This window comes from Sus scrofa, chromosome 17 (genome assembly GCF_054392235.1).
Source record: "Sus scrofa isolate SSC_HxYL_T2T_F1_AM1 chromosome 17, Sscrofa_HxYL_maternal_Yorkshire_Landrace_v2.0, whole genome shotgun sequence".
Lineage (NCBI taxonomy): Eukaryota > Metazoa > Chordata > Mammalia > Artiodactyla > Suidae > Sus > Sus scrofa.
Genome location: NC_139399.1, coordinates 62,787,876 through 62,806,217, shown reverse-complemented (window position 1 = coordinate 62,806,217; position 18,342 = coordinate 62,787,876). Strand labels below are relative to the sequence as shown.

The window sequence follows — 18,342 nt, the reverse complement described above, 5'->3', positions numbered from 1 at the left end:
TCCTGGCTCCCACCTGTACCCACTGCTGCACCTTTCAATATGACTTTATTCCAGATGTGTGGTCCACATTCAACTAAGTAAATGCCTTTGATTTGCTGCAGGAAGAAAACTATATAAACATATAACTGAAAACAGCATCACGGAATTGGCCCATCATGGCTCAGTGGTTAATGAACCTGACTAGCATCCATGAGGACGCAGGTTTGACCCCTGGCCTCGCTCAGCGGGTTAAGGATCTGGTGTTGTAAGCTGTGGTGTAGGTCAAAGACAAGACTTGGATCTGGTGTTGCTGTGGCTGTGGGGTAGGCCGGTGGCTCCAGCTTCCAATTTGACCCCTAGCCTGGGAACCTCCATATGCTGGGGGTGTGGTCCTAAAAAGACAAAAAAAAAAAAAAAAAAAAAAACCATCACTTTTATCCCTTATCCCACCTGCACATAATTACATTTACATTTTATATCAAAAGCACTCACCTCTGAAATAACATAACAGCTTTCCAACACATATGACAACATCGTGATAATAATACTTATCTTAAAATAACAGATAACATATATTGAGTATGGACTGGATGTCAGGAACTTTCTGCATTCAATAAATGAACTCACTGAACTCTCACCACCACCCTTATCTAGATATGATAATAACGATGAGCCCAATCTTGCAAAGGATCCAAAAAAGCTTAAAGTTCATAAGCAACTTGGCCAGAACCACACGGCGAGGTACGGGTGATGGTCGGAGGCGGACTGTCCTCCTATAAGCTGCAGAGCTTCAGAAAATGTACCGATTCTTCCTCTATTTCCTCACCTGTAAAAAGGAGGAAAGTAATTGGACCATCTCATAAGGATGGACCCGGATAGTAGAATGCAGGTAAAACCAAGAGTCGCAAGCACCTGGTGAGCACTTCAATAACTAGGAGCTGTCATTATCTTTCTGTGTCTTAGTTCTAGCATTTAAGAATATTCCAGATAAAGTGAAAAGCTAAAACTGGAGACCTCTGCTGTCGCAAGTGTCCTTAAGGGCTTCAAATAATTCTGACCACCGTCTTTTCGTCTCAGTGTGTCTTTCTCAGTGCAAGATGGTGCTCACTTGATGGCCTATAACCATCCTCACTAGTTGTTCCAAACACCATTACTATAAAAATCCACAGGAACACGTGGTGCCGTTGAATGTGTATGGTTAATAGATGCAAACTAGGAGTTCCCGTCGTGGCACAGTTGTTAACGAATCCGACTAGGAACCATGGGGTTGCGGGTTTGATCCCTGGCCTTGCTTAGTGGGTTAAGGAGCCAGCGTTGCCGTGAGCTGTGGTGTGGGTCGCAGACGGGGCTCGGATCCCGCGTTGCTCTGGCTCTGCTGTAGGCCGGCGGCTACAGCTCTGATTCGACCCCTAGCCTGGGAACCTCCATATGCTGTGGGTACGGCCCTAGGAAAAGGCAAAAAGACAAACAAACAAAAAAATAGATGCAAACTCTTGCATTTGGAGTGGATAAGCAATGAGATCCTGCTGTCTAGCACAGGGAACTAGATCTAGCCACCTGTGATGGAACATGATGGAGGATAATGGGAGAAAAAGAATGTATGAATATATGTAACTGGGTCACCTTGCCGTACTGTAGAAACTGACAGAATGCTGTAAACCAACTATCACGGAAAAAAATTTTAAAAAGAGAAAGAACTGCATAATTGCATAGGCTTCCAGAGATAAAAGGGAAAGAGGCTTTGCTTTACCAACAACCCAAAGTCATAATTAGAAAAATGTCATTGCTCTAGAGAGCGAGCCATTCTCCAGGATCCAAATATTTGAACCACAGGATTTCAGGTCTAGAAGAACTTCAGAGATGATGTGGTTCCAAAGTGTCTTTCCAACAAGTTTGGGATATACTGTCTACTGCCCTCCATCCTGAAGATCTATCGCCTACATTGGCACATTAAAGGCTCTGAGAAGTCCTGTAATGATTAATTTTTAAGTCTGTTTCATTTGCTTAGTATTCATGTCCCTAATTAATTGGATCACAGCATATTTTCATTACTAAGACGCTGGAGCCCATCCTTGAGAACCAATACAGATTTCATTCACCTTAAGGGCCAGTGATCTAAGGAAAGTTTATTTTACGCATAAGAAGACTGAAACCCAGAGGCAAGAGGCAGACAGTGGACTGTGATTTCTTTCATCCTGCACATTTTGCTTTCTGGAGATAAGAGCTACTTCCCTAACCCTCCCTCCATCCCACTGCCTGAAAAAATGTCACACTTCTTACCGAAAATGTCATCTGTGTTTACAGTCTATCACTTTTTCCCCTGCTTTTCTTTTTTCTTTTCTTTTCTTTTCTTTTCTTTTTTTTCTTTCTTTTTTTTTTTTTTTTTTTTTTTTTTGTCTTTTTGCTATTTCTTGGGCTGCTCCCATGGCATATGGAGGTTCCCAGGCTAGGGGTCTAATAGGAGCTATAGCTGCCAGCCTACGCCAGAGCCACAGCAACGCGGGATCCGAGCCGCGTCTGTAACCTACACCACAGCTCACGGCAACGCCGGATCATTAACCCACTGAGCAAGGGCAGGGACCGAACCCGCAACCTCATGTTTCGTAGTCGGATTCGTTAACCACTGCACCACGACGGAAACTCCTCCCCTGCTTTTCTACACCAGTGATATAGTCACCATCTATAGGCACCTACTAAGCACCGAACTAAAAGGCTTAAACTATTAATTTAATTCGGACAGACTGAGGTTATTCCCCCTATTTTATAGATGAACTAACAGGTTTAATGAGGAAACCAGCAGAGCAGGCACTTGCCTCTTTGAAGCCCTGCTCCTTCTATGCATGGCAGTAAACTAACCTAGCCTGTTTATCAGTGATGGGTAAGAAGGCTGACAACAGAAGCTCTAGAAAAGGTGAAGGAATTTTACCATTTAAATTCACTATTTTCGGAGTTCCCGTTGTGGCGCAGAGGAAACGGATCTGACTAGGAACCATGGGGTTGCAGGTTCGATCCCTAGCCTCACTCAGTGGGTTAAGAATCTGGTGTTGCCGTGAGCTGTGGTGTAGGTTGCAGACTCGGCTCGGATCTGGCATTGCTGTGGCTCTGGCGTAGGCCAGCAGCTACAGCTCCAATTAGACCCCTAGCCTGGGAACCTCCATATGCCATGTGTGCAACCCTAAAATGACAAAACGACAAAAATAAATAAATAAATAAATTCACTATTCTGCCCAGCAAACAGAATAGCATCTCAATTTACAGGTGAGGTAGAGGCCCAGAGAGAATAAGCCGGTCTCAAGATTTCACGAAAGTTAAAGGCACAGCCTAGCTCTTGCTCCAAAGTTCCTTTTCCAGCATGACAAGGAATATCTAAGTCATAGCATCCTGTAGTGGAAGCAACTTGAGTTTGGAGGTAGGTCTAGACTCAGATCTCAGGGCATTCCATCCTAGCCGTGGGCCTGGGGAGGGGATAGACCCTCCTGGAGACTCAGTTTCCCTCGTTTGCAGAAGGCAGCACCCAGCACGAAGCGTGGCACGTAATTGACCTTCAATTAATGGTGATTGTTTCCTGACCCTGGGGACCTTGGTCTCATCGGATTTTCCACTCGGGCCCCTGCCAGCTGGCATTTCCTCCCCAGTCTGTGGGCTCTGACCATGGGAAGCCTTCTCCATCCCATCACTCGAGACCAGTTACAGGCTGGGGCGCTCCTCCACCTGTGCCCTCCGTGACCTGGTGACCTGGAGAAAAGGATGACTCAAAAGCCTCAGTGGCCCTGCCTGGGGATGTGCCACGCTCCCGGCTGTCCCCAGGACGTCCTGGCTGGCCTCACAGCTCCACACCTGCAGAAGGAAAACAGGCTGTCACTCACCATCCAAAGGTCGAAAGAAAGCTCAGCGCTTGTCCAGTGCTGATCCTGTTTCTTGGGGAGTTACCTGCCTGGAATTTTCGAAAAATCTGCTTACTCCCACGTTGTAAGCTTATCCAAGAGATTAATGCCACGATGTATGACTGGCCCCATGTGTTCCCAATTCACTCAGCCCGAAGCTTGGTACAAATATGCTCACGTTCATGCTTTCTCTTCGGGTGAAACTTCGCTCGGCTTTCAGGCTCTTAATTTCATTAGTTACGTAATCTCCACAGTTTGCCTTGGGGCTTTGTTGTGTCTTTAACGTGAAAAAAAAGGGAGGTAGGGGAAAGGGGGACATTTTTATGGAGGGGTGTCAACGGGTTTTATGCCAGGATGTATTTTACAAACACTTAATCCTCACTTTAGCTCTTTGGGGGTGGCCATATCCTCCTGTTTGCTCAGAGGAGTCAAGTTAAGGTACCTAAGGGACCAGTCAGCAGGTTCCTGGCATCCAGCTGCAGGTCCACGTGACACAAAACCCAAGCTCTTCAATCCCACGGCACGGCCAGTGTCACAGGGTCTGGGCTCTTACCGTCTATACTGGCGAGGACTGAAACCCTACAATGAAACCCCACTAAATCATGGTGCACGTGGTCCCGTCCCAAAAGGAGTCACAAAACACAGTCTGCCATCAGAAAATTAGTTTCCATGGATCTCAAGATGTTTACGTAGATTTCTGGACAACAACAAGGAGTTCACAGTCAAGAGAGAAAAGCAGACGTGAGGTTAGATTCAGCATTGTAGCATTCGGATGCTACAATGTGGGACAAACGGGGACCAGAAAGCAGAGGGGATGGAGGGATGAGTCCTATGTGCCCGGAAGCAGCAGACATTCAAGCAAGACCCCACCTCGTCCACCTGCCTCCTCTGCCTGGCTGCCCTCACCCCCTGCGTTCTTTCTGTTCTTGCATCTCCTTCCTCGTCGCAAGCTGGCTGCCAAAGTCCAAAAAGCACATCCTCTCAGCCGCATCACAAACAGGAAGGAAGAGGAAAAGCCTTCTTCCTCTAATGATCCGGGAAGAATATCTTTCCCCCAAGCACCCAGCAGACTCTCCCCTGCAGCTCCCCGGCCAGGCTGGGTCATCTCCCCACCCCCAGACCCACGAGCTGGATGCCTCCCGTTTCTCCCTCTGCCTCCTTGCTCCAGCACTCTGTGTAGACCAGGAAGGACTCCTATAAGGACTTCAGGGCTCCCCTATTCGCTGACTGGTTTCAGCCAAGAGGAGATCCCAGCAGAAGGTCAAGGGGAGAAAAGACAGTGATGGGGGCGGCGGACAATTCCCAGATGTCTTCTCCGGAAGGGACCCTCCGGCTGGCTGTGGATTTTACTTCTTGCATGACTCTCTCTTAAATTCTGCGATGACTCCCTTGCTGCCTTTGGCACAGAGAAGGTACAGCTCTGTCACTATGGGTCTGTGATACTTCACTATCCTTTGCAGTGCCCATATGTTCACGCCTCTATAAATATTATATTTTAAATAACCTCTCCTAAAGCATGTTATGCCATCTGCTGCTTCCCGGGGCCCTGATTTGCGACAACCTGTCACTGCCAAAGAAGAACCATGATTTAGAACAATCAGATTTCGTTCCCCTGGGGCCAGGGGAAGGCTCTGCCCTTTGCAGGGCAGGGGGAATGGAGATGTATCAGGGCAGAAGCATCCATGTCTGAAAGGTTCACAGAGGGTGACAGTTGGGCGACGACTAGAAACCCAAGCAGAGGCTTCTGTCACTTTGCTCTCTACCGAGCTCTGCCGTCTCTTGCTCTTTTCTTCTTCATGCACTTTCATTTGTGAGATGAAATGCAGTTGATTCACACAGCTCAGCATCATGTAAAGTATGTATCAGTCGTTCTTCAAGTGTAGTCCCTGGACCGGCCGCCTCCAGCACCAGGAAACCTGTTAAAAATTCTCAGACCTACTCAATCTGAAGCTGTGTCTAACGAGCACCCCAGAAGGGAGTTCCCATTGTGGCCCAGAGAGTTAAGACCCTGACAAGTATGCATGAGGATGTGGGTTCAATCCCTGGCCTCGCTCGGTGGGTTAAGGATCTGGCATTGCTGCAAAAGCTGCAGCAGAGGCCGAAGACACAGCTTGGATCTGGTGTTGCTGTGGCTGTGATGTAGGCTGGCAGCTGCAGCTCCGATGGAACCCATGGCCTGGGAACTTCCATGTGCTGCAGATGTGACCCTAAAACAAGCCAAAAAGAAAAAATTCTCCCCAGAAGATGCTGGTGCACATATGGCTGGAGACCCCCAGCTTTAGATGGTGGCAGAAAGCGTGGTTGTCTGCTCCAGGCTTTGCTGCCCATGCTCCTTGTCAGCGGTCTCAGATGAGAAACACTGCTCTCCAGTTCTTTCAGGACAGGAAGGAGAAAGGTCTTTTTTCTCCATTCTTTGGTCCTTTCCCACCTTGGCAGCTGGCACTCTTGGGGGGGGGGTGTCACTGTCAGAACTGCTGCTGAAAAGGAGAGACATGGGCATGGCCAAGGGGCGGGCAGCAGGTGGAACACGTGAAGGCCACTGTGCAGAGTCTCTGAGGATCTGGTTAAAATGCAGATTCTGGTCCAGCTTGTCTGGATGGGTCCTGGGACTGCATTTCCAACAACGAGCCTGTCAACTCTCAAATCTGATGATCCCTGGGCTCAGCACCGCCCCCCCCCCCCTTAGGTACTCAACTTTGAAGTCAGAACTGAGACCCATCGGTCCTGGGCGCCGCCCTAGCGGGGAGGATCTCCTACTTAAGTGCCTGTCAACCACAGGTCACTGGGTCCAACTGCCCCCCACCCCCGATTTTCCAACCCAGGCCGGCTGAGGTGTAGCTGGAGATTTTTGCATTTCTAAGAAGCCCTCCAGTGATACAAAGGATGCTGACATTTTGAGAACCGATGCTCTAGCAGAACTTTTCCTTTGATATTTCGTAGTATTAAGTGACACAGATTGCCTTTATTTATTCCAGAGGCTCACGATTCCAGGTGTTGGTTAAGATAAAATGACAATTATTGTTTCACACCTTCCCCCCACCTTGAAGGAGCCCCAGCCTAAAAGGTGGTCCGACTCCGCCACCTGCTGGTGATTTCAGGAAGTGCCAAAAGGTGTCCTGTTGGAAAACAGCTCGCAAATTAACCTTAGAGAACACACTAGAAAGTGAGACGCGGACCACCGTCCTCATGGCCTTTGTATCTTTAGGGCAGAAGGGTTATTGGTGTAGTTAAGATATCTCTCCTGAAGTTCTCGTCCTGGCACAGCGGAAATGAATCCGATTAGGAGCCATGAGGTTGAGGGCTTGATCCCTGGCCTCACTCAGTGGGTTAAGGATCCGGCGCTGCCTTGAGCTGTGGTGTAGGTCGCAGACGCGGCTCCGATGCGGCTGTGACTGTGGCGTAGGTCGGCAGCTACAGCTCCGATTGGACCCCTAGCCTGGGAACCTCCATATGCTGCAGGCACGGCCCTAAAAAGACGAAGATATCCCTCCCCTGATTTTCACCTAAAAAATGCGGGGCCCAGAGCATAGAAATAAAATGATAGTCAACATTTGTCATGCTGGGTACCCACATTCCAGCAATTTATGTATATACACCCCTCCACTCCCCATGCTTCCTACAGGAAACTGGACTGCAGGGAATTTAAATAACTCATTTAAATCACATAACAAAAAATGATGGAGACTGAATTTGCACCAGGTAATCTGCCTTCAGAGTTGCCTGCTCTAAATCTCCATGCTAGGTTCACACACACACACACACACACACACACACACACACACACACACAGCTGGAGGAAGTGCCCAGTAAATATGTTTTAGGTTAATTCACCCACACCTCCTAGAAATTCAGCACTAGAATATGCTCCAGATCCAAACTTTCCCATCCCTTTCGTTTTATAAACAGAAAACAACAACCTGGGGCACAGAGAGGTGACGTGATTTGCCTAAGGTCACACAGCAACCTGATGTCAGATCAGCGAGGACACCAGGTTCCTTTGGCCATAGCACACTTATGGCAACACTTTCTGAGGGTCAACTGCCAGATTTCCAGCACTGAGTAGTGTCCCAGGGGGAAAGCAGAATTGCGAATAGGCCCCTGTTCCTGGACAATTAGGGCTTCTGATTTTACTTGGGGATGATGATTCTAGAAATAATAACTCACTAAAAACATGTATATATTTATAAAATCAAGAGTCCACCATATTCTCTCATTCTACCATTTAAAAAACTGTTTTTGAGCCATTCAAATAAGCTATTAAAATTGCTGAAGCTAGGAGTTCCCGCTGTGGTGTAACAGGATCAGTGGTGTCCTGGGGGCACTGGGACACAAGTTTGATCCCTGGCCCCGTACAGTGGGGTTAAGGATCCAGTGCTGCACCTGCAGTTTAGGTCACGATTGCAGCTCGGATCTGATCCCTGGCCCGGGAACTCCATATGCCTTGGGGCGGCCAAAAATGGAAGAAAAAAAAAAAAAGAAAATTTGCTTAAGCTACTAAAATAGTTGACTTACACGACTTGAATGATTATTGACTCAATGTTTTTCTTGTAACCCATCTATGTGGTTTTCCTTTGTCCTTGTCCAAAGTAATATCTGCCAAAGATATAATGTATATGCTATTACTTGATAAATGTGCTCTTTCAGTCATTGAAAGTACACAAAATTCATTTGTGTAAAGCCTGAACATGTCTTCCTCTCCCCCAGTGACACGCCGCCGTATCTTGGGGAGAAGTGACTGCGAATGGGTCCTGACTTCTTTTTTTGGCAACGATACCTCTAGGCAGGTTAGTAACCTCATGGTTTTGTCATCTGAAAAGTTGTGTTAATATCATTTCCCATCCAGTATAGTGATTGTTGGAGTTAAACGAAATAATCTAAATTTGACAAGATGCCTCACCTCAGCAAGGATCCAATCACTGCGTGCTATTACAGTCCGCTATAATTGTGGCTCTAATGAGGCATTACATAGGATCTTTTTTAAAATAAGGAACTATGAAGCTCAAGGCTACAGGTACATGTGGCACTTCATCATTCCATTTAAGAATACAGATCTTTCTTTGGAAGGGGGATTTGTTACCCGTTTAACAGCTGGACACATTGAGGCTTATGAAAATGTCATTGTCATGAAGTCCCTAAAGTCTTTCCATGACTCAGTTGGCATATAGGCATTATCAAGTCTTGAAACTAGTAGGAGGTTGTTTGCTTGTTTGTTGTTGTTGTCTTTTTAGGGCTGTACTCACGGCTATGGAGGTTCCCAGGGAAGGGGGCAAATTGGAGCTGTAGCCACTGGCCTACACCACAGCCACAGCAATGCTGGATCCTCAACCCACTGAGCAAGGCCAGGGATCAAACCTGCGTCCTCATGGATAATAGAGTCATTTCTGCTGAGCCACAATGGGAACTCCAGTTGGAGGTTTTCATTCTTGTTTCGTTTCTAAATACGTGGCTTGGGAGTTTATGTTGTTGAAAAGGTGCATCCTTTTTTGCATATCAGGAAACAAACAAGCCGTGAATTCTTAGTGCTGCTTCCTGAGAAGGAAATGAACCCTTCTAACCGAGGAGGCCTCCTCCATGATTCATGAAGGACAGTTCTCTTGCATTAAGAATAAATTGTTCATACGGAGAAACCACTTAGAATTCATAAATTCTTCAGTCTATTCAGGAGGAGGAAATTCCACTTGACTGTATTCTTTGGGCTTTTTATGCCATAGCTATAAAAATAAAGTAGCTTTTCAATTTAGACAAGAACCTTAGGACTTGGAGTCTTTAAGTAATTAGAGACAAACAGAAAAGCTGGAATTATTAAAGCAGATTCAGATCAGGCTACAAATCCCTTTCAATGGGGTCATTGTTCTTTTCTCCTCGAGGGACGGTTGCGTGAACGTGGATGGTTTCAGTCAAAGTCAGGAAAACACACTCCATGTTTTTCTCCCCCCAGCGGGTTATGCCATGGAAGTGCCTACTTGGCAGCCAGCTGGGGCAAAAAGGGAAACGATATTTCAATGGCAAGAACACTGCGTTGCACACAGGCTTGCTTTAATAATATGCTTTGTGTTTCTGCTTGTACATATTATTGGATCTTCTCCGGTTATAAATGGCCCAGCCAATTAACGGAGCTGTAACCTCAGCCCCCACCAAAGTAGGAAACAGTAAGAGCCCTTCAGGGCTCCCCTGTAAGGTGATTCTCACCCTGGACGTACGTTGAAATTACCCGAGTAGCCTTAAGATAACACAAAGAACCCCCGCCCAGGCCCGCCAAGGATCGGTGGAAACTTAACCCCTGGGAGGGGAGCTTGGATCATCCAATGCACAGCCAGGGCTGAGAACCCCCCCAATGCGTGGACCAGTGGGCGGGGCCAGACGGCACCCATCGCCAAGCACGCTGGGCTTTTCCGCCGTCGTCAAGGAGATGCGCTGTGGGAGGCATCAGGGCCTCTGGGTGGATGCTGCTCACGGTGATACCTATCAGAGGAGTCACTGGTCTAATTCCAGTCTGACTTTGATTGGCCGGGGCTTCGTCAGGCTTTTTCCGCAACCCGCCCGAACCTCCCTGAACGTCTGTGAACCGAGGAAAAGACCTCTTTCTACTAATGCTTCGTAAAATCACTACCGTGGCTCTCCAGAACTACTTTGTAAGCGGCCCGGGATAGAATGCAGTAGAATATACTTGAAATAGAGTGTACCACATAGCGTAAGGATGAGCAGTTTTTGTCAGATGTGTGTGTGTTTCTGTGAAAAGGATCCTAGTGAAAAAATGGGTGTCTTCCTTGTTGGTGATTGTCAGAGAAGTTCGAAAGCCGGTGTTTCTTGCCTACAGGGTTTTGGGGGGAGGATAAAATGAGATAATGTGGTAGTGTGTGTCACATATGAAGTAGAGAGAGATTAAGGAGGCGGATAGATGAATAGATTAATAGGTAGACAGGCAATCTCCAGCCCAATATGCCTGGTTTGGTGCACAGATGACAGAATCAGCAGGATGACAGTGGAACCACTTCAGTATTGTTAGAATCGGAAGGTCTATGGCTCAGAGAGCGGGATTTGCGAAGGGACGCAAACCCTCGACTGCATCCCAAAGGTGATGAATGGGAATTTTCTCCATCACACTCAGATTCAAGACATGCCGAATCTTTTCCTCATCTTCAAATGAATCCAGCTGAAAACCTTCACTCCCTTGATGGCTGAGAAATTCAATCTTAGTCCTGACTATGGGGTCTTTGCTCTTTTTTGTGATCATACACAATTAGAAAATAATAATAATAACGGAATAGCTATTATTTGTGAACTTTATGATGTGCCAGCCACTGTGCTAAGCAGTGAGACACACTGTACGGTTTAATCCCACCTATGAGATGCTTACTTTCTAATCACGATTCTTCCAATGGGAAACCAGGGGTTCAGCACCTCCAGGGATTCGCTTGGAGGTTTCACTTGCTGTTTCTGCGAATTACCTCCCTTCCTGACCTGTTCTTCCATGTGCAGAACCCAGATGCTTTAAGTGCACCCTGAGATGCTTTTCTTGGCAGATCTTTCCCCCGAGCACAAGCTCAGGGTCTAATCCTCATTGCTACTGTTAGAACCTCAGCTCTGAGCAGCTGAATCCCACTGGCATCCCACGACCGCTCCCCATGAGACACGAGAGCAAGGGTAGTGCGGGTCTCAGGCCCTAATGAAAACACCAACCTCCCAAGGAGAAGCGTTGTCCCTTCCGTGGAATTGAGCATCACCCTCTGTCTACTGGTGGCTCAGTGGCTTAAGGATCTGGCGTTGTCACTGCTGTAGTGCAGGGTGGAATCACTTCCCTTTTCACCCACCAGCCCCGGCTTCCCTCCTCTGACCCTCTCTGCATCTCCATCTCCCAAGAAAAACCTAAATCTTGTCCTCTGAATGTTTAGAAACCTCTCAACCACTCTCTTTGAGCTTGAGGCATAAAAGTCATGTCTCAGCGAAGCACAAACACTAAACTCAGTTTGGCCAATTTCTTCCTCTTTTTTATTTAAATGGCTGCACCTGCAGCATATGGAATTTCCTAGGCCAGGGACTGAATCAGAGCCGCAGCTATGACCTGCACCTACACCACAGCTGCAGCAACACAAGATCCTTTAACTCACTGCGCCAAGCCAGGGATCATACCCGCACCTATGCAACAACTCCAAACTGCTGCAGTTGGACTCTTAACCCACTGTGCCACAGTGGGAACTCCCAGTGTGGCTCATGTCTTAAGGAACCTCTCATGATTTCAAAATACTTGCATTGAGTATCTCAAGGAGTTCCCGTTGTGGCGCAGTGGTTAACGAATCCGACTAGGAAACATGAGGTTGCGGGTTCGGTACCTGGCCTTGCTCAGTGGGTTAACGATCCGGCATTGCCGTGAGCTGTGGTGTAGGTCACAGACGCGGCTCGGATCCTGCATTGCTGTGGCTCTGGCGTAGGCTGGTGGCTACAGCTCCGATTCGACCCCTAGCCTGGGAACCTCCATATGCCGCGGGATCGGCCCAAGAAATGGCAAAAAGACAAAAAAAAAAAAAAAAAAAAAAAAAAGAGTATCTCAATATTTGGAGTTCCCGTCATGGCTCAGTGGTTAATGGATCTGACTAGGAACCATGAGGTTGCAGGTTTGATCCCTGGCCTCGCTCAGTGGGTTAAGGATCTGGCCTTGCCATGAGCGGTGGTGTAGGTCAAAGACGCAGCTCAGATCCCCAGTTGCTGTGGCTCTGGCGTAAGCCTGCGGCTACAGCTCCGATTAGACTGCTAGCCTGGGAATCTCCATATGCCACAGGTGGGGCCCTAAAAAGACCAAAAAAAAAAAAGTATCTCAATATTTGAGGTGTGCCATGGTAACACATAATTTCAGCAGACACTGTTGGTTCCCAACTTCTGTGCAAACAGAACCCTGTTTATTTTTCTAGATAGCGATGCATCCAGACCTAGAGAGAAAGCCATGCTTGTTTCAAGCCAGTCGACACACATGGTAATGCATTGCAATTTGCCGGTGATTTGTCTGTGGGTGAGGGGTTTTTGGAAAATATCTTTCTCTCTCATGCCAGAGAGCCACAGAAAGAAGATGCCCCACCGTGTTTTGGAAGCCTTCGTGCCAGAGTGTGGTATTTAGATCAATACAACCATGAGATCATAGCCCAAGGACAAAAGTCAGTGTTCCAAGAACAGTTTGGAAGGTGAAAAGTTGTGCTTTTCTCAATGACATTAGTAGACCATGTATCAGCTGTGGGGCTGTAAAATCTGTGTACTTTTTTTTCCCCCTGGTCATGTCTGCAGCATGGGAACATTCCTGGGCCAGGGACCAAACCTGTGCCGCAGCAGTGACAATGCCAGGTCCTTAACCCGCTGAGCCACCAGGGAACTCCTTCTGTGTATTTCTTAATAAATATGTATCTTACAGTTAAACCACTGTTTGCTGGACATTCTGCTACTTGTGGCTAAGATTCTTTCCTACAGCGGCATGAACCCTTCAGGGGAAGAAAACACATAAATCATTAGAAACACCTGAGCAAACTTTAAGGCACTGACTTCTTTGACGTAAAAGTGTTTCCTTAGCTTAGCTTTCCAAGCTTCGCTCCCAAAGCCCCTTCCAGTTTGAAGAGTTGGGGTGATCTGTTATTATCTACAAAGGCAAAATCTTTGGATCCCTTTGTGTCTCTGATGATACTCTTCAAAACCTTTTCAGAGAATTCCACAAACGTTATGTTCCGGAGGATGCTGGGGAAGGCAGCGGAGTGGGGCAGAGAGATGCCTGAGACATGAGCCCCCCATCCTCCTGGGCTCACCCTTTAGTGGAGAAATAGGCATGGGAAGGAAAAGTCCCAAGCAGAGCAGGTGAAGGTTCAAGGTTAGCCGAGAGGGGGATGCTCAAAATGTTTTCAGTGCCCTCAAGAATTTTGGTATCAAGGAGAAATGGTCAGACGTGAAGGGCATGTCCCATCCCTGGTAAGCTTAAGAGACAAATGAAGAAATTGTTCCAGGTGACTTTGAGGTTCGAGAGGGGGAGGGGAAGGAGAGACGTCCTTCAACGAAAGGAAAGGGATGTTGGAGATTCCAGGCAATTAGCAAGTCTTTAGCAAGTGACTTCAGAGCAGAAGCGTCTGCCCTTGCAAAAATCTCTCAAGGCGATTATTAAAAACCTGGCCATTAGCTTGAAATGAGGACCAGGCGGAAATATAAGATTGACAACCATAAATTACAAGTAGATCCTTCCGGATTCTTATTTTCCCCCGTCATTCACTGTTGCCTTATTTGAAACTAACGAGACAGCAATCTTTTCTCTTTTTTTAAAGTTCTCCTTGCCTGAGTTTATTTCCCCCAAAGGAATTTAACAAAAATTTCAGGGAAGTTAACCACTCTCTTTATTTCGATCCTAATGGTTTGCTGAATTAATGGTTATTTCAGCCATCCCTGACAGGCAGTACCGGTTGGAAGCGGGTATAGAGACATGACGGGAGACATGTGTCTACAATCTTTTCCTAGCCTCTTTGCTTCTATTTTCTATGCTGAAAACTCCATCTTGTCCTGCTTTACTTGACCCCATCTTCCTGCTTGAAAAGCAGTCGCAGTGCTGGTCAATGACTTCCGCTTAAGAACAAAGACCTAAAGGCATAAGCTATTCATAGGGTCAGCTGAATGAGGACGTAATGCGTTGGTCCAGGCACGCCGGACCTGTGCACCTGTGCAGATAGGCATGCCGTTTGCACAGCATCATCTGTCCTGGTAAAATACGAGAAAGAGGAACCTCATGGCCCCAGGGGCTTTGTGAGTGGCATTAGCAGAATATGCATCAGCAAGGAGAGGAGGTGCAGGCAGCCAGGCATGCCTTTTGCGGAAGCATAGCGGTGATACATACTCTAGATGCTATGTGCAGACAGCTAATGCCAAGCTTCCTCAATGCTAATGATTGCTAAATGCCTAAAGGTCAGAATAAAAGCTTAACCATCGGAGTTCCCGTTGTGGTGCAGTGGTTAACAAATCTGACTAAGAACTATGAGGTCGAGGGTTCGATCCCTGACCTCGCTCAGTGGGTTGAGGATCTGGCGTTGCTGTGGCTGTGGTGTAGGCCGGTGGCTACAGCTCTGATTCGAACCCTCACCTGGGAACCTCCATATGCCGTGGGAGCGGCCCTAGAAAAAAGAAAAAAGCAAAAAAAAAAAAAGCTTAACCATCAACCAGCTATGTGACTTTTAAAATAATAAAAGAACTCTTAAAATACTAAAAGAACTATATCCTGCACCTACAACCCCCTCCTCACCTGACATAATCCTCAAGAGCACAATCAAAGCAGTGTGGCTTCTTGAGGTGGCGCTCTTGGCCCCTGAGACCTTGAGTCCCCCAGTTCCCACCTTTAATTAAGATAAATGTCTCTGTGTCTGGTTTTGTGTTAACTTTTTCTTACGTTTCACCGCACCGGTTCTTGAGCCCTCACCTGCTGAGCTGGTCTCACCAGGGACAAACGTAACTGACTCCTGGTCAATGTAAAATTCGACAGGTGGGAAGGAAGGGAACCCAGATCATGGGTTAACCAACTCCCCGCAGCCGTCAAATGCTGGGGGCATCCTCACTGTGCTTTCCAGGCTGTGTGTGTGCAAATAAAGCACCTGTTTACAGGGAGAATGGAGGAGAAGTTAACCCAGAAGTGAATAATAAGATCTATGTTCCTTTAGTCAATCATTCTGTTATCTGGGCTTTCAAATATACTCCCCTGAGGTAGAGATGGTGGTTCTTGAATTGGACTGCAGCGTGATAATCTGGTTTTAAAAGATTTACTCCTGGCGGCTCCGCAGGTTGAAAATCCCGACTAGTATCCATGAGGATGTGGGTTCGCTCCCTGGCCTGCCTCAGTGGGTTAAGGATCCCGTGTTGCCGTGAGCTGTGGTGTAGGTAGCAGATGCGACTCAGATCCTGTGTTGCTACGGCTGTGGTGTGTGCTGGCAGCTGCAGCTCTGGTTTGAGCCCTGGCCTGGGAACCTCCGTATGACGTAGGTACAGTCCTAAAAAGACAAAAAATAAAAATAAAAAAAATTTAAAAACCCACTAAACAAAACATAACAAAAACTTACCCAACTTTAACGGGAACCTCAAGTTGCTAGTCCAGCAGTTGACCAGTGATACAACTGGTCTTGTAGGATCAGCTTCTCCAGTACCTTCCAGTCCAGGAAGCTGGTCACCCTCACTCTCCTGGGGTGTTTCTTCTGTTTGCTTCTTCTGTTTCCACCTCTCTCCACCCGCACTCTGCCTCCCAAGGCCAGCCTGTGTAGACAGTGTCAACAAGCAATTGACATGAGGCTGTGTCCTTGGCTTCTGAGTGGGTTTGGCCAGTGGGGACACCGGACAGGAAATTCGAGTAAAGCAGAGGAGTGAGGTGACCTCAGGCTGGCCACGTCCTTCGACAGAAGGTCACTGTTCGGCTTAAAATAACCAGCTTTCTCCCACTCGCTTTCTTTCTGGGCCCTTGGCGGCTACCCCTTGGGTTTCCTCGCTGCCCTCCTCCTTTGGCAAAGCCCCACCCACACCCTGGGAATGAATCTCTCGGGAGATAAATCTCCTGTGAATGGTCCTTCTCTGAGCACACCCTCTGTTTCCCCCCCGACCCTCACTGAGACACCGCTGGGGGCCTCTCTCGGATTCTAACCTTGAACTTTGGATTCCAAAGTCACAGGAGGAGAAAATCAATGGGGGAAGAGACCGTGGTGGACATAGTTGCCCTTTAGAAGGAGAAATTGTCCAGCATCAAAAGCAGCTCCTCCCAACACCAGCTTGGTGACAAGGGTGTGGGATTGTTTGAGAGGCTCCCGATATCACATGTCCTCCGAACAGCTGCTCTCGGCTTTCAAACAAGGCGGTGTCCTTTTATGAGCGTTTACACATTGTAACAGGAAAAACATGATTCTCGGAAAATCGGCAGCAGTAAATGATGACATGAGAGGGTGAGGAAATTCTTCTCTTCTTTGGAAATCCTCTTCTCTGCGTCTGGAAACTTCGAGCAGTGCGGCAAGTGTGCTGGCTCAGAGGAGCAGTAAAAATGACAGGAAATGAATTGGTGCAAACGGGGACAAAGTGCTTCCCGGGCACCAGGCTCGAGTGGCACGCTGACCGGCCCCGGCTAGTGCCCTGAGAGGAGCTGCTATTGTTCATGCATTGTTTTACAGATGAGGAATACGAGGCGGGTGGGAGTGAAATGGCACACCCTCGTCACACAGCCGGTAAACAGCAAAGACAAGATTCAAAGCCAGGCCATGGCTGCCCTGGGACAGGCCAAGTGTTGGTCCAGAGGCAAGATCTGAGTTCAAATGCTGTCTTGGCCCCTTAGTGCTTGGGTTGCCCTGGGCGTGCCACCAAGACTCAGATTCCATGTTTATACAATAAGGCTAATATCACCTGCACCCCGGGACCGTTAAGATGAATCCAGGTACCCTCTGCCCCCTGCAGAGACCCTTGTCACAGAGTGGACACTCAAGACCGTGCAGGGGAAGGGCAGGTGGTTGGAATTGCAGGGGCCTGGAGATCGATGGTGTCCCTTTGCAAATCTGCTTCCGCCATTCATGTAGCCAACTCGGTGGGGCCTTAAGTTGAGAATAATAATAAGGCTGAACAAAACAACCACCAATCATTTGTGGCCAGCCCTGTGCCAGGAGTGCTGTGTGCACCGTCTCATTTCAACCCCATACAATCCTAAGAGGGAGGAAGAGTTATCCCATGTGGGCAGTGAATAAACTGAGTACCAGAGAGATTAAGCAACTTGCCCAAGGCCACACAGCTAGGAGCTACAACTCACATGAGCACCTCCATCTGCCTAGCTCCTGCACCTTTGCTCTAACTCCCTACCCCATACTGCGCACCATTCTTTATTGCGTTTAACAAACATTTCTATGCTTACTCTAGGCCAGGAACTGTTCTGAACCCTTCAAATATTAACTTGTGTCATCCCCATAAAAACCTCACGAGGTAGGCCCTATTATCATCTCATCTTTACAGTGGAGAAAACTGAAGCCCAGAGAAGTTAAGTATTTGCCCCAGATCACAGAGTCTTTCCAATTCTAAACCCAGCTCTTCTTAAGTTTACCAATAAAACCAACATCAAGCACTGTCACCTTTTGCGAGTGACAAGGTCGAATTGCCTACAGACTCAGTGAGGTGTATTCCCATGCCATAAAGTGGTGTTCTCTGCAAAAGGGTGAAGGAAACCGATTTTGGTTTTCAACCCTCATCCACACCATAAAACAGCTTGGGGTGAGTCATGGCCTCAGTGGAGACGCCAAGAAGACGTGAAAAAGCAAGCCCTGTGCTGGTTGAAGCTCAGAGATTCAAGAGAACCTCCATCCCGTTTGCCTGCAGACCAAAATAACTCTGCATGAAATGCTACCCACAGGCAGCCCTGGGCCAGGAGAAACGAGCTAGGGAAATGCCCATTTTTATTCAGCAGGGATAAAGTGGATACACAGGGCTGGACACTGAAGGTTAATTGCTCTGAGTAATA

General features: G+C 47.6%; 1 long non-coding RNA gene across 1 annotated transcript; it reads right to left on the bottom strand.

Moving 5' to 3' along the window:
* Positions 1 to 515: 515 nt before the first annotated feature.
* LOC146395391 (uncharacterized) lies at positions 516 to 16,307 on the bottom strand. Its single transcript, XR_014832806.1, has 3 exons — positions 15,926 to 16,307; positions 3,715 to 3,816; positions 516 to 805 (listed from the first exon to the last, which is right to left on the bottom strand). It is a non-coding gene; the product is annotated as an uncharacterized LOC146395391 (long non-coding RNA).
* Positions 16,308 to 18,342: the final 2,035 nt, after the last annotated feature.